This window comes from Apis cerana, linkage group LG13, assembly GCF_029169275.1.
Source record: "Apis cerana isolate GH-2021 linkage group LG13, AcerK_1.0, whole genome shotgun sequence".
NCBI classification, from domain to species: Eukaryota; Metazoa; Arthropoda; class Insecta; order Hymenoptera; family Apidae; genus Apis; species Apis cerana.
Window position 1 is genome coordinate 5,600,334 of NC_083864.1, and position 24,919 is coordinate 5,625,252.

A 24,919-nucleotide genomic window follows, 5' to 3' on the forward strand; every position below is an offset into this window, starting at 1 on the left:
AATGACACCGGGAATATTTTGCCGGTGTAACACACGCGCCGGTATGCGCACTATCTGCGCGCGAAAATCGTCTTTCCTATCTATCGCGCATCGTGAATTTTCATCGTGCGTATGCAATTGGCCTTGACAATCAGACGACTACGACTACGAGGACGACGACGACCACGACGACGACCACGACGACGACGACGACCACGACGAACGCCGGAGGAGCGATCAATTATCGATTGCATCTCTCTCTCGACGCATCGTCTCGACTTTCCGGGAGGTAACAGGGTAATTGGTTTTAAAATAGCTTTCGAAGGAATTTCTCCATTGTCGGGTGCATGGCGCAAATGTTACGGGGAATTTTTCACAATTTTCGCAAAGGAGACGGGGGGAGCGGGAGGAGGGAGGGGCGATGAATAACACCGTTACAGAAAATCGAGCGACGGTGTTGTAACAAGGAATACAAATGATCTAATTTACAATGGATCCCGGCGGGTTTCAAACTTTTTATTTCACAATCCGCGCCGTGAAAACTAATCTAGCCGATGTAATAGATCAACGCTCGATATCTAAAGTACGATGACGTGAGTACCTGTGTTCGTATTCCACTCGGGAATACCTGATCAATCAATAAACCTGAAATAACCAAGCAATCGCGCGCGCCTATCGTGCGCCTCTCTGTAAATATCTTTGTACTTCCAACTTGTATATTGTAGAGAAAGAGAGAGGGGGGGGGGGAGAGAGAGAGAGAGAAACAAAGAGAGGGAAAAAAGGAAAAAAAATGCGACGAACCAAGAGAAATTCGAAATGCAAAAATTACGAATTTTAAACGATTGAACGTGACCGTGGAATGAATCGAGATCGGTGTTTTTCTTTCTCTTTTTTTATCGCTTAAATCTATCCACGTAGAAGGGAATAAGCCGAGAATGTAACACGCGAACGAGTGACTTGAATTTTACGGGGTTCCACGCGGGCACGTGTCACCGCGTTCTTCTTCTTCAAAAGCGGGCAAGGTAAACTCATTGTTTGTGCGCGCACGCACAAACGACATTATAAAACGCGCGTGTAAGGCTATCCCGGTGGCTCTATTCAAGAAGGTATTATGAAACTCCCTCGGAAAACGTACTCCCCGCTTTGTTTCACCTTTTATTTTGTTCTGCTTTAACCGGATGGGAGGAATGAAATCCGTGCACACGTACATATCCGCACGCGTCGCGTGGCGTGGCCGCCCTACCGCTGCATTTAAACGCACCCACACCTTGGGGGCTTCAGACCGCCACCGATTCGTCCACGTACGCACGAGCACATTTTCAACTTACAATGTCGAATCGTCTCGCGTCACTTTCCCTTTCTTTTTTTGTCAACCGCTACACAGCACACAGGGTTTCGAGAGGTGGAGCGGCAGAAAAATTCCATTCCCCGCGTTTAATTCCACCACGATCGTCCCGCGTCCTAAACAACGCACGCGCAAACGCACACCAATCCATCGCCGTCATCCTCGTCGTCGCCGTCATCGTCGTGGTCGTCGTGGTCGTCGTCTTCGTGGTCGTCGACGTTTAAAGCCTCCTTTTGTGCTTTGATATTCAGCCGAGCCGGTGTAAACGAAACCTCCAAGGCGCCATTCATACCGCTTTTTTTCAATTCCGAGTGTACCAGTTTAAAAATGCCGGGCTATACGCGCGTGTATACGCGGTGCTCGCCGCGCGTCCCGTTCACTCGTAAATGGCGCGATACGAAAATGTTTCGTTCAAGCAGAACCAAAGGATAAACAGGCATGGTTTGAAAACGCGACACCGTGTACCGACTTTCTTCGCCGCGGTGTGCCGCGTGCAATTAGGTCGGAGAATGAGTAATGCTGCTACTCTAATCTCGGCAATGGGCGAACTCCGTTCTCAAAGTAACGGACTACGGTTAGGAGGCTCGTGCATTCCTACGAAACCACGTAAGAACGTGGAAAATCTCTCTCGTAAACAACAACCGTTGTTCCACCGTTTGAATAAATAACGATTGTGAAACGATACGTCTTCCACCGATTTTGCGTAAACAGCTCTCGTACGTGTATATCGAGTCGCGAGCGAGAAAGACGGATGGATCGCGAATCGAGGAGAGTAGGAGAAAGAGAAGGAGAAAGAGTCGTGGAACCGAAAACTAATCGATAGAGGAGGAGAAAAAAGGAAATCGAAATTCATTAGCTGCCCGTTGTACGGTTTTCGAGAATGGTACGGTTTATTGAAATGCATAAGAACGAAGCTACCAACGAACGAGGGAACCAACCGATTAGTCTTCATTGAAAACAAAAGAGAAAGGAAACGATCAAATGTGTGCGAACTACTACGCGGACCGACGTCACGGCCCGTGATTGTGGTTATTTATATAACAGAACTCTGTAAATCTCGCGTTTTAAACGACTCCGGTTCGCGCGCTAGGCAGTTTTATCGAGAAGCATGATTTTATTTATAGAAAACCGATAATGACCATACGAATGCAATGTATCTTTTCCAAGTCTGTTACGACTGTTTACATCCTCTTTGGACAAGTCAGAGACGAGCAAGAAATTTTAACGATCCTCCTTTCTCTTCTTTTTCTTTTTCCTTTCCTTTTTTTTAATTCGATAAAAACCGGCCAGTAAATTTTAACGAGTGCAACCATCGAGACGAATTAACCGGTATGACGTTAAGAAGAAGCGCGAGAACGATTCCCCGCGAACGATCGAAAATGTCTGCCTATATATATATATATATATATATATATATGTATAAATATATATATGTATACATACATATATATACGTATACACATATACGTAGACTTGGAAATCCTCTTTGCAATCGTGTTTTCTACCAAGATGAAGAAATTTTCCCAAAGGCGAGCCACGATCGCGAATCGTATTTTGCATATCGCGAAAGATCGAGACGAGCGAAGGTCAGGGTGATTAATGCAAGGTGTGAGAATCCTTGCTCCACGGAGAACAAAAGTTCGGTTCTGCGATTTTCTAGGCCGACTGGTATCGCGAAGCACAATGTCTTTGTTTGTCACGAGAATATACAGGTTTTAATAACAACGCATTGTTAACAACAGGCCGACAATAGTTTCTTTTGATAATACGAACCATTCGGCGCGAGTCGTTAGGCTTGTGTACGCGGTGTCCATTATCGTGCCAGTTCAATGAAATCTTTAAACGAACCACTCTTTATTTCGCTTGTATCAGTTGTTTGTTCGACGCTGTTTACGCCACGTTACGACCGCAATTGCTTTTGTGCTTTTGATGCCCGCGTGTTATTACTCCTTTTTATTTCTTTTTTCTTCCTCTCTTTTTTTTTCCTTTTTTCTTTTTTCTCTTTTCCTTTCCCCCCTCCCTCCGCTCTTTTCATCCTCCGTTCCTTTTGTCACTTTCCGCTTCCCCTTTCGGCGACACCTCGCCATCCAAAATTGTCGGAACGGAAATAACCCGTATGTATGGCGTGTCGCGTTTATTTCGTAAACACCGACTAACAAACGAGATACATACGAGGCCGCTAATCGGCGGACGTAAACTCATTAAGCGGATGTAGCACAATGACGGCAATATATTTTTCCTCTAAAGAATATGTTTTTTTTTTTCGCCGCTATTCGGCTATTATAAAGCAATCAACCCGACAGCTTGGCCTATGAATCTCTTTCCACTACATACGATCGTCCATCCTTTCTCGGAGACGCTACGTTATAACCGCAAATACGATAAAAATGCGTATTTACTTGTCTCGAGCGTGTACGTGTCTTCGAGTTTTCACAAAGTTACAAAGGGGAAAAAAAATAATTGATCCGAAGAAACGAACCAACGATACGAGAATGGAAAAGGATGCGGAGAATATGGTGTATCTTTCTTTTTTTTTTTCTTTTTTATATACAAGCAAAGAAGAAAATTAAAAAGATCCCTCTCCCTCTCTCTCTCTCTCTCTCTCTCTATCTCCCTCTTTCTTCCAAGAAAAAAACGATCGTGCATACGATACGAATCCTTACGGTTTTCCCCGTTATTCGGTCCACCTTACAAGTCGACGCACAGCACGGCTATAAATAACCAACTGTTTACTCGCTTTTGCCCTCAAACACTTTTTTAATGTTTCTTATTCTACACTCGGAGGTCTGAGAGATCCGGCTGGGTGACGGTGGACGTGGCCGCATCATCCGTATCTCGAGTGGGAAAGCTTAGAATATACGAGGAAGGAGCATGAATGAGACGAGAGAATCGTAAAGAAAAGTTTTATCGAGTGGGAGAATAGAGGAAGAGGAGGAGGAGGAGAAAGAAGAAAAAAAGAGATTCGAAGTATCGAGATAAATAAACGACGATTTAGTGGCGATCGTATTTTCCCATCCTGGCCGCCGTAATTTCGACAAACATACGCGTCAAGAAAGCATGGTAGAAACCGTGGTATATAGCACGATGGTAAGATTTATTTTTTATCCGTAGCTGTAAAACCGGCATTACAACCCGACGCGTTTCATGCGAAACTCGGTTCGAAAGAAATTTGACTTCCGGTCAAGCGAGGTTTCGATTATCCGTGTCGTTCAGATAGATCGTTTCTAAATTTTTAAATTCGTAGAGAAATGTATACACACGCGCTCATTGTTCACGAGTAATTACAAGATCTGATCTGCAAATCTGATTGATTTCTAATCTAAGCCGCGACGACTACCTAATTACGACGGAGATTCTGCTTACTTTCTTCTTCGATCCCCACTTTGTATATAATAAACGACAAATCGAAGGATCGAGGGGAACGAGATCACGAATTCTTGTTTCTGCGAGAAGCGCAAACGCGATTGCCACGAGCCACGAACGATTGTTTTTTCGAATTTAATCGATCGAGTCGAGGAAGCGATCAAATACTTTTTTTCCTTTCGATCGAAAACGAAGCTCCCGTTCGAAAACAATTATCGATGATTGATTAAAAATGCGAGACGAAACGAATATATATATTTTTTTTATAATATATTCCTTTCGTTAAAATAATCGTTATTTCGAATAATGTGGAGAGATAGAGTTGTTAGTCGAAGATATGAAAAATATGTTAAACATATTTGACAATGTTAGAACACGTTTACACGAAACACAATTCCACCAGTAATCCTTGAACTTTGCTCCGAATCGATCGAAGACGCGATTCCTTAATTGGCCCGTGGCAACGCACAAACCCATCGATTAACGGAACGCGATTAAATCGAACGAACGTCTAAAGAGCTGGTGGGCACGGGATCGATTTGTCCATACCGAAATAACCTCGAATTAAACTGTCAACGTCCACTTTCGACGATCGATCGATATTATCATTCGATGTCGTGCAACTCGTGCACGTGGTTGCGCACGCGTCCCACGTGTAGCGGCGCTCCAGATTTAATGCGCGATGACGAAACGCGAACGCGAACACGAAGAAAGCGGTCAACTTTGTCGGTTGGTCAACGCCGAACATCGAGCCGAGTTAACGAACGTTATCGAAGGGAGCCGCGTGTACGCGCGATCCGTGCGATGTGCTCGGACCCATTAAAAAACCATTACGGACGGGCAATTTCCGCGTGGCATTTCTTCTCTACGAGCCGAATCGACTAGTAAACAGTTATTTTCCTAAAGGCGTAGGAATAATCGCGCGCGCGCTCGTTCTCGGGCAACAATTAGACATTTACACACGGCGACCGCGTCGCATAAATCTCAATAAAACGTACGATAACGATTGCTTACTCACGTGGTAGCGAACCGCAGCAAGAAACTAATGATTCACGCGAGAACGCAACAGCACCTCCTCTTCACTGTACACGGATGTTAACAGCAATCTCCATCGTCTCATCGGTGTATCATCAAGGCGTACACCTGTTGACGACCCGCCAAGGTATGTCCTTCCCCCCTCTTCCCTTCCTCCCTCTCGATCACAAATCACCACAATTTTCACGTGCACCAGCTAACACTGATCGATTTTCTATTAATACGGCACGAAGCACAATTACGCGTCATCGTCGGGGAACGGTGCGTATCGAACTGAACTCTCCTTCCAAATATTACGTCTTCGAAACACGAGGGGCGAAATATCAACACGGTTAATCCACCGATATATATACGCCGTATAATCCGTACACGTAAATAAAACGTATTTCGATTCTCCGAACTTTCCGTTCGTACGCCGTTCCGAAGCAAAACAAAACAAATCGAGCGAGCGAGAACGCACGATTATTATTATAATTCGAACGATCTTTCGCTTTATCCCGCGTCGTCCCGCAACAAAAGCGTTATTGATTATTCGCCGATAGATTTCGACGAGGTTTTATACGACGCATAAAATTAAGCGGAGGAGAATCACGTGCGCCGTGTGGGAAACGCGACGATGGACGACGACGCACAGGCCGCCGGTCGGTGTGACCACCGACACGTATCCTCCCAAAACACGTTCGTCTCGGCCTTGAGTCGCACTATACGGTATATATAGAAAAAAAGAAAGAAAAGAAAAAAACTGGAAACGAAATCCGTTCCTCCGATCGATCCGCGCTTTCCGACCGCGTTATCGCACCGTTATCCGTCCAACTAAAACGCGAACGAGAAGCGCACGATCGATGGCTGACTTGCGACGTTGGAACACCACACGCCGGTTATCCGTGGACGGACGCCGCCACGAGATTCGATAAATCCGACACACCGAGCGGAGAGCTAACACACGGAGAGCGACGGACGGAAACGAAGCACACGCCGAATGCCAGCAGAGAGAACGTACGTACGAACGTACGTACGTACGAACGTACGAACGAACGAACGAACGAACGAACGAACGAACGAACGAACGAACGAACGAACGAACAGGCGAGAGCCTGGCTGCCTCGTTCAGTGAACAGCCCGCGGCCCCCACGTTGTTTGTCTCGCGAGTGGCCTGTTTACATGTTGACTCTCTGTTTACGCGTTTCGTATCCCCCCTCTGTACCCGCCGCCACCTAACCGCCTCCGATCCGCCACCCACCACCCGCCGCCGCCGCCGCCGTCTTCCCGCCACTGTCCTCCCGCCGTGCCGCTCTAACCCGTACGTCACCTATCGCGCGCTTTGTCCTTTTCTCTGTTAGGCTCGGTGGAGTGGCGACGAGGCAAGTGAGTCGGAGCACAGCTCCGCCGAATAAAGCCGAGTTTACACTGACCGGCTACGAACGCCTCTTTCGATTCGACTTCGTGATCGCTCGCGTCGCGCGTCCTACGCGCTCCATCTTGCGCGGCCCGCTCTTTTTCACCGTTTCTCGTCCATCCAGACCCCAGTTGTGACAGTTCGATCGACCAGCGGCAGGAGGATCGTCGTTTCAGGATACGATTTTTCGATCGATAGAGAGTTCCAACGGATTTATCACCGGAGTATTATTCAACGATCTCGGGATTTTACTCGAAACGAAAGTAAAAAGTTGAAACGCGAACTAGATATCGTTGCAGGTTCGATGCGATCCTTTCCAAGTAGCGGTAGGTGGTAACCGAGCGAAGAAGAAGCATCCTGCGGATGATACGAGTGGCTCTGTTGGCTTATTATCAGCCGGTCACGTGAACACGTGTACGCGATTTGCCAGTGTAAAAATTGCACGCAGACGAGTCGCGGTATCGAAGAAGCAACGCGCGTCATTATCAGTTTAATGATGCGCTTTTATCCGTTTATTTATCGTTTCTATACCTAATACCCGAGAATATTTGCCGATATATAAATAGGATACAGTTTCCACGACTTCGTTTTCGCGGATATCACGGATATAACTAACTAATTAACCAATTGAAATTACACGCGGTTATCGAATCGAGGATTTTTCCAGGATTTCGACGACCGAATCGCTATGATTTGATCACATTTTCCCTCCGTCCATCCCTCTCCCCCCTTCCCACCGTTTTTACAATCCACCCGCGCCGAATCTTTCCTTCCTCGATTCTCGAAAACACCTTATCTCTAAGACTTTGCAACGACTTTGTTAACTCGTTTCCCGATTAGATCATCGTAAAATTCTCGCTACGTGGTTGTATATCATTTAAAAGAGACAGAATATATTGTTTATTCGACATGCACAAGGCTGCAAGTTATCCAAACAGGCTGACAACATGTTCACGATTATTATCGTTGAATCATCCCGTTCATCGTGCTCGAAGCGGTTTGAAAAATATCCAGACAAAAGCGAGCGTTGGAAATCGAGCCTTACCAACCGCCCACGAGCAACCGTGCACCATCCGCTCTTTCATTCCTCGTGGATAGAACGTTTTCTTCGCTTATTTCCGAAGTGTTTCGCCGCTCTCCACTTTTCTCTCCGCGTGTCAAACACGACGACACGTCAACGCGAGTCGACCGGTATATATCGCTTAATATCGGCCGTTTTCGCTTCCATTTCTTTTTTCACGATAACAATCCTCCATTTATCGATGATCGTATAAAACGATCCGATCGATACTTCCGCCCAAATTTGTCTCGACTCGATCGGCCGCGTCCAAACACGTGCATCGCGATCGACAAATCGCGATACTCTCCGAGAACAGGAACGAGAGTAAAAATCGGAGGATTTCCGTAGGGAAGCCTACGAGGAACCCCTCGACGAGCGTAAATTCCACGAATGGAAACGTCATAAGAAGCAGCATGGCTATTCAAACATGTGGCCCGCGATGAGACTACGCAGGCTTCTTTCTCTCTGGCCGAACGTCAATCTTCTTTTTTGTTTCCCCGTACTCTTTTTCATTCCATCTCGATTAACGCGATGCATCATTCGAGGCATGAAACAAACGATCATACACGTCAATTTTATTTATTTACACTGCAATACGCGGAACGATTGCGACACGACTCAAAGAATCATCGGCTACGATGACGAATCTGCTATGATAATAAAACGTTTATAAAATGAATCTCATAAATAGAAAATTCTCCTTATATAGTTAAAGTTGATTCGTCTCTCCGCGCGATCGTTAAAATCGTTCCGATCGATTTATCCAATTACGTTCGTTTCGGTATTCAAATAGATAATTTTAATCGTAACGCACAATGCATCGAAGAGAAATTCGTAAAAACTCGCGAAGGAAAAGGAAGAAAAGAGAGAAAGAAAGAGAGGAGATTAAAAGAAATTTTTCAAAAGAAATCGTAGGAAACGAGGAATCTATAATAAGAGATATCACCGTTCTAATGATAATTCGGCAGAGATCATCGCAGGGTTAACGCGTACTCGAATTAACTCGATTATCATGACCACACCGCTACGAGATATTTATCTTTCCCCCGATAAGCCCAAGCCGAGGTGAAACTACAACGGAGCCGATCGATTTAACCATTTATCAATTAATCTTATCGACGTGCTCGGTGTACCCATAACGAATTCCCGTTTTAATCACGTACAGCAAGCTATACTTTCGTAACGGCGGGCCTCTGTTCAACGTCTGCTTCGTTAATAGCGAGTTAATTGCATCAGGTGCAGGGGAATCCCTTTTTCCGTCACTTCTCCCGCTCAACTCCGACAAAAATATTACGAGCATCGCGATCGTTTCCTCTTCTCTTCCCAAGAGAGAGAGAGAGAGAGAGAGAGGAAAAATACGGGGGAGGAGGGGGACGAGAGAAAACTTTTTTTTCAACAGAAAGACAATGCGCAATATCGTTCTGCTCGTGCAGAGTTTCGGCTCGAATCAATCGCACGCCCGTGGCGTATTTCGTCGAAAATACGTTTCTTACTTTCATGAATCATAAATCGGTGCTTCGCGAACAACCGGTATGGGTTACACGTGTGCTGGGAAACGGCCGAGATACGGCGGGATATAAACGAGCATTTATTATCCGGGAAGCGGTTACACTCGTCTTATCAATTCCAACCATTTGATTCTTTTTCTTTTTTTATCGCTGGGCCTTGCAACTCTTGCGCAATCTTATTATCACCCGTAGAAACGTTTAACTCTCAGGTAATTGCATTCTTCGCGTTGACAAACGATACTTTCATTTTTCGCCCCACCTCCGTCCCAAACTTGTCTCAATAATAATAAAGATGTGTACCAATCGGTCGATAAAAACCGAAAACCTCGCCTTCCTCCGTAAAACGCGCCGAATTGTAATTCATACGGGATGGATGGATGGGGGGAGGGGAAGGGGATCTTGGTCAGTTTAGCGAAGGAAGCGTGACGAGGAGCGAGCGACGACGCGGGGATAGCGTGGACGCGCGGCTCGTGGATAGCTCGTATATCGCGTTACTACCCACCCACGGACTTAGGCACAATCGCCGGGGGATGAGTTCAGGGGAGGGGGAGTAAATCGTGGCGTAAACGGGCCGGTATATGGACCGGTGGGATTTCGTTCGTAGGAATTGGCGCGAGCGAGCGAGTGAGAGTCCGTAGATAAGGTAATCCGGACCTCGAAAACTCTCTCAGATTCGGAAACCGCCCCGACGCCGCAGAAACTGTGTACCTGCGGGGAGGGGAGGGGTTGGGTCTCGGTCAGTTTAATGCCAACTTGAATATCAAAAGCGAATATCAAAAGCGGTCTCTCGCCGGTAACTGTAACGGGCCGGTTGCCGTGTTACACGATCGAATTGGAAAGCGATAAACAGATGTTAAAGGATCGAGCGCGGTACGAATTACCATCGGGTGAAATCGATTATTTCTCGATTTCTTTCGCGGGGAATGCATGCTCGTCGAAACTGGCATCGGTTCAAACGGCGGAGAAGGAGCGAAGAGGAGGATACGCGCGTAGAAAACTGGTGGAAGGTTCGAAGGAGGCATGATCGGGTATTAAAAAAGCTCGTTCGATTATTCTCCACCTTTTCGTTCTTTTTCGCTCGAAATTACTTTGGGCAACGCTTGGGAGAAATATCGTCGAGATTGATAAATTAAAAAGAAAAGAGAAGGGGGGGAGGGGGCAAGAAAAAAGGAAAGAGTTTAAAATAAGGTGGTGGATCACGGGTAGGCTGATTGATCGACGCTCCTACCAGAAGTCAGATATCGAAGAGGCGAACAACTTTTCCCATTATCGTCAATATGCAGGCTGAAGCTTTGGTTTCACGTTCGAGGGCGTTACGGCATCGATTCTATGGTAAAAGGAAACCGGTTAAATCGCGTCGACGACCTTTATTGCCGTCTTAAAGCAGTTAAGTTAATCGGCATCAGCATAAGAAAACGGAAGGGGCTGCGAACTTGACGCGGCAGGAATCGAATCGCCTTTCCTTGTATTTAGAGTTCCAGACAAAAACATTAACATAAATCACGGGAGGAGGGAGGGGAGGGGGAGGGGTAGGAGACGAGGAGAGAATGAGAAAGAGGGAGGAGGGGGAGGGGTAGGAGACGAGGAGAGAATGAGAAAGAGGGAGGAGGGAGGAAGGGGGCAAGGAAGGGAAGGAAAGATCTAGCAAGATCGAACGTTTATTCCGATTCCCTTCGAGCGTGTACCCTTACGGCACACTTTACAGCTCCATCGAGCTCCGTCCTCTCCGCTTCCTTACCACCCGCAATTAGTGCCTCGAAAACTTACGAACCATTTATTTTCCGGATACAAAGAGAAAGTCTGAATTAAACTGCCAGTTATACGAGAATATTGGACGTATAAAACGGGACGTATATATCGGCTAGATGTTTGACTTTAAAAATGGATACGCGTATTGCGAAGCTATTAACCGGGCAGAAGGGGAAAAGAAGTTGGACAAGGAAGCGGTGAGGAAAGAGTTGTTCCGTTCCAGGCAGGGTATACGTGTATACGTGTATACGCGTGAGAATGCGCAAAAGGAGAGGGGAAAAGGTGCCACTTAACTCCACCCCCTCCCCCCTCCCTCCCCCGGTTTTCATTCCCGCAGCTTGCGTTACGCCACCGACAACCCTCCAACCTCAACTCTTTCACTTTTAGCGGGAATTCGATGAATTGCCAGTCGCTACGGCCGATAAATAATGCATTTTCTGTTTGCCCCCGGTAAAAGGGTCCACCCTTAACCGATCCACGCGCGCCAACCCTAAATTTTAGAACGACTTTGGTCGAAGGCGATGGTCGAGGGCCACGAATTGACGAAACGATCGAGAATCGATAAAATTGTTTTGCTTGACCGTCGCTCGGGGGAAAACCGAAATAGAAAAACGACTGCCTCCCCGATTTTTCTGCCACACGAGTCTCGCGACCGAGATTATTATCGAGGGATAAACGGATCGAACGTGGACAAAGGTGGTTTGAAACGGAGGAAGGAATAATGCGAGAAGAGAATATCGAAATAATGGTAACATCGCGAGGTATACATTGTTCGTAATTTAAGCAAGCGGAACAGAACTGGTTAATTGGGAGTAATAGATAGCTGGTTGCAAGACGACGACTCTCTCCAACGATTCTCTATCCAATTCAATTGGCCACGGAACGAATTAATAATCCTTATTGTACCCTTTCGCCCTTTTCTCGTTTGGATCGATGGTAAAGTATCCATAAATACCTCGTTTTCCCGAACGTTTCGATTCGATATTTATCGGAACTCGATCAGGCGTAAGAAATTTCCTCGAGGAGGAGGATTGCTCCGAGCTTTTTTTATCGTAAATCCAGAAGAAAGGGAAGGACAAAAGGGATGAAAGGAAAGAAGGGAAAGCAACGACTTATCGCGGCAATAATTAATGCTCGGTACCGAACTTCCGAGACTTCTTTTACTCGACTAAAACACAAATTGCTTGTTTAATATATTATTAATTGGCAATTTCCGACTGCTTTATAACGCGTTGCCCCTTATTCGTGCTCGACGCGTAATTTCGCCCCCACCCACCCCTGTTTCCGAAGAAAATACAATATCTTGGACAAACGCAACAGGATTCTCCTTTAAATCTTAAATCGTGAAATCGCGATTCGAAGCTTGACCGAAAATCAACACCGTCATTAATCACGCGCAATCAATGGTGTATCGACCGATCGATAACCGACCCCTTCTCTCCTTCCCTCACTTTTCTTCATCATCCCCCCGAACGAACGAAGGACGATCGAAGGGAGAAAGAAGGAAGGAAACTTTCTTATTAACACGATCAATCAAATCGCCACGAATTTAAAGCATTTTTCACGATTTTCCGGATTTCTGGGCGAGGAGAGTGGAGAGGAGGAAGGGAAGGAGGAGGAGGAGGAGGAGGAGGGGGAGAAGAAAAATCCAACCAACCGGCGAGGAACGGTTAGGGATAAACTTTTCGCCGATCGATACGGGATTAAGAAGTGGTCTCCTCTCCACCGGCTAATTACGAAAGTGCGATCGCTCGTTGGAAATAATCGAGCCGTCGATTTCGTCTCGATTCGAGAACGAAGATAATACGACTCCATACGACTGTGGTCCGTCGAAAAAAAGAAAAGAAAAAAAACAGTCAAGACGTCATTGTTCGTCATTCTTGGATTAAAAATCCAAGAATACCCTTTAATTTGACCGGGATCGAGAGGAGACTACCCTCTGGAGGAGAGATTTTAATTGTTTACCAAATATCAGAGGGGTTACCGCAGGGGAACACCGACTAAAAGGGAAAGAACTCGAGGAAAGTTTCTCAACTCGTAAAAGTCTTGAGAACGGGAATGAACCGCTTATACCCATTGTTTACTGTCTTCCTGTCGAGCAACCCCCTAGCAATTTTTTTCCAGAACGTGTATATATATATATATATATACATCTGCCATTCCTCGAACGTCATAATCGTCGTTCATTAACTTTCGAGCTTTAATAGGAAACAGTGTGGGGAGGGGAAACGTTAGAATCGAATCACCTCTCGACCGGTCTCGATACAACGCTCCGACTTTTATCTTTTACGAGGGTCGCGCCAAGGAGGACGTAACGCCGTGAAAATTGCTCAATAAACTTAATTTAAGTATCCAAGCCGATGCTTCTATAACGACATACTAATCATATTCCAACCCTCGAAGCGAAGTTACCGCGTGGGGAGCTCATTTATGAACGGATGTATAAAAAAAAAAAAAATAAGTATCCTTTCTTCTCCATTATTATCCAGTGAAATTGACGCTCCTCGAGTTTTATTAAGCTCGTGTTTCTCGTACGAAACGATTAAATTCGTGTACAAGCGATTCGTTTTGGTAAACGAATATATATATATATATATATGTATATGTCGCGTTAGAAATCGAGGCAAATAATTCAGGAAAAGGTTGATGCATGATCGAATAATTCATTGGTGTGTAATGTGACGGTTCTACCAGTTGTTATATCGCATTATGACACGGGCAGACGTGGCTTCATTTAAATATCATAAACCAAATGAAAGCGCGGCAATGTCTGGCACGACTTCTGAAACGTCCATTCCCTCTGACTCTCGACTTAATATTTAACACCTGTGACGATCCCAGCCACGTTGCGGATCCCATGGCCCGAGTAACCACTTTATCTTATTTTCCATCCCATTGCGTGAATGCGCGAATGTGCATTTTGCGCATTATCAATCGAGAAACGGGGAAAAAAGAAATTGATTGCCCTCGTTAATTTTTCAACGAATGTTAACAAGCGGCGGGGGAATTCGATGGGCCGTAATTGCGGAACGATCAAGAAAGCGATAAGACGGTAAATAATTCATCGGTTATTCGACTCGAGAAAGAAATTTTAATAATTTAAACGATCCGCATCGAAATATTTAATATAACAAAGTCGGAGAAAAATTCAATTTAGATCGTATTTTAACTTTCACCGGGACTTTCTTCGATTTCTTAAAATATTTTCCGACTGATAAAACGAGAAAATTCGAGATTTATATATATATAGCAAAAGTGGCGCGAGGCAAAACAATGTTGCTATACTTTCACCGGTGTAAAGATAAAATACAAAGTAAAGAGAAATTCCTCGTACCGATTCGAACGGGTCAAAGAACTCTACGGCCGCGTCTAAAATCCTGATCACGAGGCCGTTCACTCTCGTCGTCCCGTACCCTAAACGGATTATCCGACGAAATAGTTTACGAACGAACGCCAACCGAGAATCGGTATCGGCACATTGTATCGTATCGCTGTAGAATTCCACACGCGAATACGGGAGGCAACCTCGATCATTGATTTCCCCCCCGACCCCTCTCTCTCTCTCTACCTCCTTCCCCCTGTGGTACGAGTTAATTGGCCCGTAATCAGGTAAATAACGGAACAAGCGAGATAAGCTGAATCTGGCTAAAGGCAAGAACACTCTCCGCCTGTTAAGATTCTGGTTACGTAACGTGGTCGTAAGTGATAGGCTACTAATACGACGAATCTTCGTATAATTCAGGCGTTTGATAAAGATCGTTACCTATAATTTAGGAAAAAAAAAAGAAAAAAGAAAGAAAGAAAAAGGAAGGAGAAAGAAGGAAACCAGTCTCTAGGAACAAGCTATCCCGCAATTTTCCAACCATTATCGTATTAGACTTTCGCTTTAATTATTGTTCGACAATATCCCAATGGACAAGATATCTCGACCGCGTAACAGGCGAGATAATGGAAAGCGCAAGTAGGTAACTCCCTCCATCGCGCATTATCGATACGAGCGAATAATACGCTCGTTATAATCTTTCGCCCAAGCGACGAAGGAAGGCGAGTTTCGCGTCGATCGACGGAAGAGATCGACAGAGAGAGAGAGAGAGAAAATTCAATTGCGGTAGTATCATCATCTGAAAAGAAGCGAGAGTGTAACGAGCGTGTGGCGCGAGGATGTATGCTCCGTTACCATCTTGCGCGGAAATGGCGTTGCATAAGGTGAATAGAAAATAATCACGTTCACGAGTGTCCTCGTTGGACACGACGCGATACGCCTTTATACCGGTGTATACATACGCCTAAAAAAATCGCTTCCCCCTGAAAAATCTCTGGGACGTACGTATCCAGAGATGCCAATGAATCTCCTAGCCCTGAATTTGCTGGTCCAGGGAGACCAATCACCGCTCGCCGCGCACGACACACGCGAAGAACACTCTTTTCCCGACACGGTCCGGTAACGTTTAACTTTGCCGCATCGTTTTAACCGTATAGAGAAGCGGCTGATGAGGGGGGCTCTCAGCATCAATTCACCGTGTGCAGAGGCACAATCATTGAGGGCAAAGTCATCGGGGAAAAATAATTACAATCGGTCGCCTAGTAAGCGCTCGCGCACTCCACCAATTCCCACGTCGCCGCTCCTCTCTCCCTCCCTCCTCCTCCCCTTCCCTCGCCCTTCCTATCGCCCTGAGCTGGAAGCTCGAAACCCCTAAGTCACCCGTATCCCGGAACCACTTCACATATTCGCGGTTCGACGATCCTGTACAAAATCCTAGCCGTCGTTATGCTTGGTGCCCTTTATTATTACTTTTTTATAACGACGCGTCAAAGGTTCGAACCGTGTACGCTCCAACATGTCGATCGGCGAACAACAATACTAACGACATACTACTCTCTGTTCTCACGCGGTATATATAGCCCCGCGCCCTTTTCCAACGACCACGTGTGTATTCGATTCAAGATCGAACCGTCACGACTCGCGAATATTCGAATATAATCGGATACCGTGGCGATGGTATCCACGCGATACCTTCTCTCTCTCTCTCGTGTGTAATTCGTTACGTATAATATAATGACTGCACTAATGACTCCGCGAAGGCAGAGACGAAACCTCTGCCATTGTGATATAATCGTAATTCGTGTATACGGCGTAGAAACGAGAAAAAGGAGAAAAAGTCGGTGGTTCTCCGCGAGGCGCGGACATCGAGGAAAGAAACGCGAATCGAGGGGAGGGGAAGAAAGGAAAAAAGAAGAAAGTGATACGCACGCCGCGCGTATTATATATAAATATACATATATATATATATATATCGCGTCTAGAATGCTTTTCTAAGCGCGCGGCTGCCACAGCCTCTCTCGATTAAATTGCACCATGCTATCGTGGTAGCGGCCACTTAGAGAGATAGGAGAACGTTTCCATTACCGGCGCACGCATTTCAATGAAGCGGAGAAGGAAAGGCGGAGAGAAGTTGGGGAACAGGCCGGCTTAAGGTGGAAGAAGGCTGTCCAATGTTCTCTCCAACTCGCGAACGGGCTAAGGAGGGTGATCTATAAATAGGCAGCTGAACAGAGAGCGCGGAGCAACCGTAACACCAAAAAACGGGGATCGGGATGATCGGGGCCAAGAAACCCCTGCACCCCTCGAGCCTCGGATCTAGGCTCCGAAATCGATCAATTCCCAACAACAAACGGGATCCAACGCTCGAAGAAATGCTATTTCTTAATACGACGGTACGTAATGACCGTCCGCGACAGTCGAACGTGGTAGTCTCTCGAAGGCTCTCCGGTTGTCGCGATGAACTTTATCGCGCGATAAACTTCGCGAGAGGCCCCTCTCTCGCCCCTTTTATCCGGAAACGCGATCTCCAGGTATATATTCTCCGGTAATACGGCGTAACGTACTAATTGCGGGAAGGGAACGTAAATGTAAACTTGAATAGAATCAGTTTTATCCGTGGCGCATCGGTAGCCTCTCTAGTATTCGGCCTCGTTAAGATCATTAACCCTAATGGTATTCCCAACACGTACCGCGTAAACTTTAGGGCGACCGACCGACCGACCAACTTCCGGGAAGATTTTCTTCGCCCCCCCTATCTTCTTAACCAGTCTCCCCCTCCCCCTCCCCCCTTTCTTCCACCATCCTCCACTGGGGGAGAAACTCTTTTCTCGCATTAGTATCAGGCCGGGTCGTAAAACGTGCATGTCGATGGCCAAGCTCGTAAACGTGGAGCTCGTGTATCCACATAACGGCCGCGCAACTTCGCCGCGCGTTCTATTCTAGATTCATTTACTATTAATACTGATGTCCGCGAGAAGGGGGCGAGCAACTTCTTGGCCAACGTTGACCATTTCCACTCTCTCGTCAATGGGGGTACGTTGAAACGCAGGGGCGAGCATGAATTTATCAACGGGAAGGAGGGAGGGGGGCTGTCTGCCGCGGCGAGGAGATCGGGTCGGTACGCGCGTCGCCTAAATTTATTCGCGGGACCCGGATGGATACCCGCGGCGAGCGTGTTTTCCCCCGCGAATCAAGGCAGCCCCCTTCTCCTCCAGCTTATCGCGGGCTAATTAGTTTCCTCGTAGCCGCGGTTTAATGAGACAAGGAACGACGTACGGACGATCGCGAATACGTATCGTCCCTATCTCCGAGCGTGTATCCTACGTGGCCACCGTGGGACACGGAGCCACGGGCGTGGTGGAGCGCGAGCCAAGAAAAATGTGAACGTAGCGAGCGTGCAGCTCGGTGGATATAGTGGACGGGAAGGAAAACACGTGGGGAAGGTATGCGGAGGGGGAGGGTGGAAGAAAGAAGAAACGAACGCGAGCCGAGTTTCTTTCGTCCGCGTTCGTCGCTGTATACACACGCGAGCAAGACGTTTGCTCGAGTTATTTAGAGCACGATTATGTACTCTCGATGATTCATATTTCAATTTTCTCTTTGCTAACTAACCGCCGATCGAAGACAAGTATGCCTCGATTGCCCTAATCATGTGATCCTCCGCGCGGGTATGCGTTATCTTATCTTCCCTTGTACACACATAGAGTCGGAACAAGTCGCAACGATAATGCTGCAATTCGTTTAACGCGCTCGCTCGAGTTTCTCTGCGGAGGAAATTGCTCGCGAGCCCGAGAGGAAAGCGTCCCTCTCCTTCCTACTCGCGACGTAGAAATCTAAAGAAGACGGAGCGAGGCGAGGATTCGGCGTTCTTCCGGGTGAATAACGCGAGGAGGGAAAAATAGAAGCGACTATGAGAGGCATAAATTTTCAGGGCGCGTGAAATCTTTGAAAAAAAGAAACTACCCCAGGACCCGAAAAAGAAAGTTCAAAGGAACGAGCGTTGAACTTAGGCGCGCGCGGCGCTGGCAAATTTTTCATTATCTTGCGCCATAATCTATTTACAGAAAAGATTTAAAGCTGGGACGTGCGGTGCTCCCAGTCTGGGGTTACTGAATTCATTATTCCTTTAAAAATATTAACTTTACTAACTCTACCATTTCTTCTCTCTCTCTCTCTCTCTCACACACACTCTCTATTCCATTTTTTTTGCTCGAAGCAGAGGGAGAGGGAGAGAGAGAGAGAAAGAAATACAAACCCACGCGGAAGAACGATAAAACTTCGCGACTCCTTTTCAACATACTCCTCTCCCCCACCCCTGCCCCGCTCCCTCTCCCTTCCGCCTTTTCGAAACGCGCAATTAATTAAACAACGTTATTTCGTTACTTTCCTAGATAAGGTTACCCCCGGCAAGTTTCGGGTTGCGCAATTATAGACAACGATATTTCAGCGATATATCTTTGGAAACGTCTTGCTCTAAGAGCAATAATTAACCGAATTAAATAATTGCCGTTGCACTATACTTCCAAGTCATATTTCAACCGCGATACATGTTTGGAGCTATACGTCGCTACCGCTGTCGCAATTAAATTTACGCGAATCTAAGAATAACCATCGTTTGAAATAGAATCTTGTTGTCATTGGTTCACTAGCCGATATTCCGATCTCGAAGGGATTAAACGGATCTCCATCGATTGATCGATAAGCCGCGTATATTTATACCAATTCGAAATCTGGATCGCGATCGGATCTCGACCGAGTATTCTCGTAACGATCGCACGCACGATCGTTGAACGGCGACGTTATGATTTATTTTTGCGGGTAATGTCGGGGAAGGTGGACGGGTCGCATCGACGAAAAATTTACATTTTCTCCGAAAATTTATACCGGAAGACTCTTCGCCTCTTCGATAGGACGAGAGTAAAATTAGCGTTTTTGCCTGGTTACCTCCGCCGCGATATTAAGTGGCCCGATCGCGTAAATAAATGAACCGATGAGAGCCAGCTACATACCAATCCTTAGTACACTTGGCTACTAACTATACTTGAAACTTCCGTGACCGCGAGGCAAAATATATACCAAAGTCGCCCAGGAATGGAGCAAAGTGCAAATGCGTCTGCTAGAGGGACGAACAGTAAATCTGTCTCATCGTTTGGCACGGTCGTGTTCACCACCTCGAATGAATTATTTACTTATCAATTATTAACCGGAGTAGTCGTGTACCGCTTAAAGATTTATACCGGCGAGAAATTGTCTCTGCATTTTCGCGCTCCTCGTTTCATAACCAGGTGTGCCGGGCCGATATTTATGACATTTAGACCACCGATTTCAAGGTTGCTATTAACCCGAATATAAATAATTTTACCCAATATCCGTATCCCATCTCCTTTGATCCATCTCCGTAGATCGTTTATCGTTTAAACGGCTTTCGAAAATAATTAAAACCGTTCCGTTCTTCGACTCGATCGACCGATATCGCTCGAACACAACCGCGAGCTCAAGCTCGCTCCGTTCCGTTCCCGTGTACACACGTTACGTTCACTCTCGGTTAATTATTTGTTGTTGGAACGAGACCTCGAGAGGTTGGAGAGAAAATCGAGGAGGCACAGCTATATACGTGCGTATACGCGGTGCGTATAGCAGGTATCGGCACGAGCGCCGATTCTTTGTCCGCACTTCCCGGAATAGGAGGAAAATGGAGCAAAGTCCGGCGATGGGGAACACGGGGAGTTAGAGCAAAGTAATACGGCGGGCATCGTACACACGGGCGAGCGGTAAATCCATCGCGTCGTTCGGTATGTAAATCGCTTATCGCTTCGAGTGGTCCACTCGGTATAATTAGGTGGGTAGGTAGGTAGCTAGCTAGGTAAGTAAGTATAGGTAGATAGGAATGGCATCATGCGCGCCGACATGTATCCACACATCTAATAGGCGAGGAGGACGAGAGCAACCTCGCGGAATTAGGCTCTTCCGTTGTTTCTATTACAAAATAGATGGCACGATATTGCGGGGCATCAACGACGCAGCTAATCTCTACTTCTTTTTCGCCGCGTGACACTGCTATCGTTCACGATACGCCCGACGATCGAATCGATTTCGAGACGGGTGGAAAAGTCGGAGATCAATTTCCGAACGTATTATCTTCGCGGGTGGATAAATGAAGGAGGAGAGGAGGAAATCCATCCGTCGTGACACGCCTTTTTGACACGCGTTTACGCGTGAAATTCCTTGTACGATCGAAATACGATGGAATAAATGGCAGGGGAAGAAGACATCTCGTGGACGCATCTCGATCGAATCGAGTTGTTTCGACCACGTTGACGAAACGCACTCGGGATCGGGGCGGAGGCGAATTGACGTCCATGAACGCGGCCGCTCCGTGATTCGGGGTATTTTCGTAGGATCGAACGGGAGGACGAGAATAATCGGACGAGAAAGTTGAAACGCGAGCCCGTCTGCGACGAAACAAGGAAAAATTGTGGCGAAAAACGGGCGATGGGAGGAGCGTGGACGGACGGTGTGGGTGTGCGAGCGCGCATCGTTGAATCGTAACCTCGTGCGGCGGTCTGAAAATTGGCACGGAAGAGGGCATCGTCGTTCTAAATTATTCTCTTAAAATGCATCCTCAATAATTTAATACGCGGGCCGAGCACGGGCCGGACGAATTTATCGCGTAAATAACACGGTACTTCGTACAAGCAGATATCATTAATCCCGTCGGTTTGGCCCCCGGGTGGATGAGTTAACACGCTCGCCCCATCCCGTTTCTGGCGATCCGTCGCGATAAAAGCCAACAAATCATCGCATCCAAGATGTATCCGTAACCATTAATCCGCGGCCGCATCATATCCACCTACTTAACGGCACTGGGTGAGTGCAACGAATGTCATCCTCTGCAGCCCCATGCATCGTCGTTCCGCGATGATGCGGGTCGTGATGTCACGTGACCGACAGGAAGCTACCAATCGTCTTGCACGATTATCCCGGTCACCCTCTTTTCCCCCGCGCCGCGCATCGGTGCAGCGTGCACGTGCGTGTACTCATGCGGCCGAGAGTATCCGTGTGCGTCAACCAGGGCATCAGGGACAGCGTTAAATGGGATTCGCGAGCGAGCAGCCACGTATCTCGACGCGCACGGCTCGTGCACTTCGCAGCGCGCCTCGATGCGCACGCACACACGCGCGGAGAGCCTCGTCTCTGAGAACGAGCGAATTTATACGACGCGACGAGACGCGGCGCGACCAACGTGGAGAGTCGCGACCGGTAAACCGCGCTACACATTATCATAAATGCCCGCGCCCGTCCCACGCGTAAATCTGTTTCGCAAATTGCGCGAGTGGGATTATGTCATCTTCCTACGGCTCTCTTTCTGTCGCTCCTCGTGCTCCTCGTCGCACGGCCGCGCGTCCCTCGTGTCGCGGATCCGATGGATGGACGGATGGAAACGAGCCGTCCTTCGACGCTCTTCCATCTTCGAGTGCGTTCCGCCGGTGTTCCGGTTCCTATTTTATGTTTTATTTATGGGAGTAGTAGAGCTTCCTTCTTTTAATTTTCTCTGCCCAAACGACGCGTCGATACGACGAGCAAGGAGTCGGAGATACGTTGGTAAAAAAGGAAGGAAAAAAATCGTTGAGAGTCAGAAATGCGAAATTGCATACGATTGCCACATGTTTGGCGACGATTGTGAAATCTCTAGAGACGAGGCAAGTAAATAAACGGTTGGTTGTATAATGAGCGCATGGGACACTTATCTCCGGTAAAACAATATTGTGCAAACAATAGTGGTCTCAGATAAGAAGCTGATGCGAAGAGTGGAATAAGAGGAGTTCCACTCCGCGGAGTTGGCTGGGTCCATTGGAAATTATTATTTTTTCGATCCTCGTTCCACGATTGTTTCAACGGTGATCTCTCGCTATATTAGGTCGGGGTATATTCGTTGATCGGTCGTGATAACGAGATTGGAGAATTACAATTGGAACACTAACCTTCTCGGCTCTGTCGGCTCACAAATTAGGAATTTTTATGCCGCCCTCGCGCCATCCAATGAAGAAACACATTTGTAGTTGTTGCACGATCGAACTTGTGAATACGGGGACGTGGAACATAAGAAACCCAAGAAAATCCAGTTTTGCGAAAATGTTTCGGAACCTCGTCGGGAGCAAGCAGGTGGAAAGCGATTTTTCCCTCTCCTCTCGTCCACTTTTCTTCTTCGTCCTCGACGCACGCGTTCGATAGAGCGACTTCGGCTTCGAACGAGGCGAACACTGAACGCGACGGAAAAAAAAACGACGTTAGAAGACGTCGGCTATGCGCGATACAATTATCGGGCAGCGACTAATTTGGAAAGAGAAGAGAAACGCGTATCGTCCACTGTCTTCCCTAGACTCGTTCCCAAGACTCTTTGAAGAACGGGCAGACGGTGTCGCCGAACTGATAAGACCACACTGGCTGCGAGGAATTTAAACCGAACTGCGTGGGTATCGCGAGAATTATGTTTCCCCGATTGAATGCAACGATGCCGATACAGCCACCTCCGGCACGTCGAAAAAGGAATTTTACAACCTGTCTCTTCTCTTCGCTAAACGCTCGAAACGATCCGCCCGAGTAGAAAGTTCGAGCGGGCGACGAAAGCGATCGCGGTTTGCGAAAGTGATCGCGACGTGATCGCGGGGAAACCAACTATCGAAATATTCGGCCTCGGGCAGCAAAGAGGAACGATAAGGCACGATTCGTCAGAGAAGGCAGAACGAGACGACGAATGGATCGAAGTGGTTCTTAGCCAGGTTTCGATCGAGCGGAGTAAACAGCGTGGTATACTTGGACGAGCCATCTCGGCCAATCGAAATCGAGATAGATAAGAGAGAGTTTAGGTTGCAATAATTTTTCCAGAGAGTCGGTAGTTATTTATTCCAGCGTGCTGAACGTACGCTTATCAGCTCGCTCGAAGATGATATCGCCACCCGTCTGGCTCGGTGACATGGTTCTACACTTCATAAGTACACATGTATCGTTGTTTTTCAGTGCAACGTAAGCAAAAGGAAACGGTTATCGATTCCGTCCATCGTTTTCTCTTTCTCTTTTTCCCTTGTTTTTCTTTCAACGACGCAACGAGAAAAATCGGCATCTTCTTACCGAGATCCATCCGTCCGTCCGGTTGGATCGTTTCGCGAGTAAGTTGCGTTCTAAAAACGCAATTGGTCGGGCCAATCGTCGAAGGGAGAGACGGTTCGAGGAAGAAAGAGTTAACACGACCAGATTCGAAGTCTGAGTCTGCCGTTATAAATACACTTCCACGCGAAAACAACTCTTCGTTAGCTTTGACTCGTTTAAATTAGATTTGAGTACTCTGGATGGCGTTGCGTAACCATCCGTTCTGACAGCTTGTAACGCGCGTCACGCGTTAACGTAAACTCGGAACGCGCTTTTCCCTGTACGCGAAATCAAGCAAGCAACGCGAATCTTCGCGTAATTAGGAGAAAGAATTTCCACGATTTTCCGACGAGTTGAACGCCCGATGGAACTCGTTTCTCAAACCGTCGTTCTAAATTTTTATTAGCGAACACGTGGTAGTTTCAACTGGAAGAGGAAGAGAGAGAGAGAGAGAGAGAAATATTCTCTCGGCAACCGGTTTAACCGACACAAAATACCGTCGTAGTTAAAACCTCTTCTGGCGCCATCAATGGGGGTAATGTTTTTTAAAAGAAACTCGTCCACTTGACGAGGAATAAAGGTGATTCGACTAGCGCGGAATATTCGTCCTTTAAATACGAGGACGACGTCGAACTTGCGTCGTTTCGTCTCGAATAGGCGAAGTTGGATGGAATGATTATCGCGGGAAAATATCCGAGCGAGGAAGGAGGAGAACGGAGGTGGAGAAAGGGACGGGGGGAGGGGGAAATGGAAGCGATCGGTTCGCAACGATAAAGAAGCATCCGCGTAGAAACGATGAGGCTCTCCACACTCGAGTGGGTGACGTTTGCGTGTGCATCAACAACGCAGGACTGGAAACACCTATATGCAACCGCGTACATGCACGCGCGCTCTGTTTGCGAATCCTCCCCCTGCACCCCTCTTTATGTCCCTCATCCTTCCACGCGCGAGCTTTCGTCGCGATCCTCGTTGTGTACGAATCCGCGCGGTAATTGATTCATGATAGAACCGCGAA

At 47.0% G+C, this 24,919-nt stretch overlaps 1 protein-coding gene across 30 annotated transcripts in view; it reads right to left on the reverse strand.

The window, feature by feature from the left end:
- Positions 1-24,919, reverse strand: part of LOC108000201 (forkhead box protein P1) — a 199,376-nt gene that overhangs the window by 167,127 nt on the left and 7,330 nt on the right. For 2 of the 30 annotated variants that reach the window (XM_062083807.1, XM_062083803.1), the window contains exon 1: positions 22,740-23,502. The exons of 25 other annotated variants lie outside the window; for them this stretch is intronic. The gene's annotated coding sequence lies outside the window, so the exon portion shown is untranslated. Of the gene's footprint in view, positions 1-5,701; positions 6,877-22,739; positions 23,503-24,919 lie in introns of those variants that run through there. 3 more of the 30 variants (XM_062083808.1, XM_062083804.1, XM_062083806.1) reach the window with 2 other exon arrangements.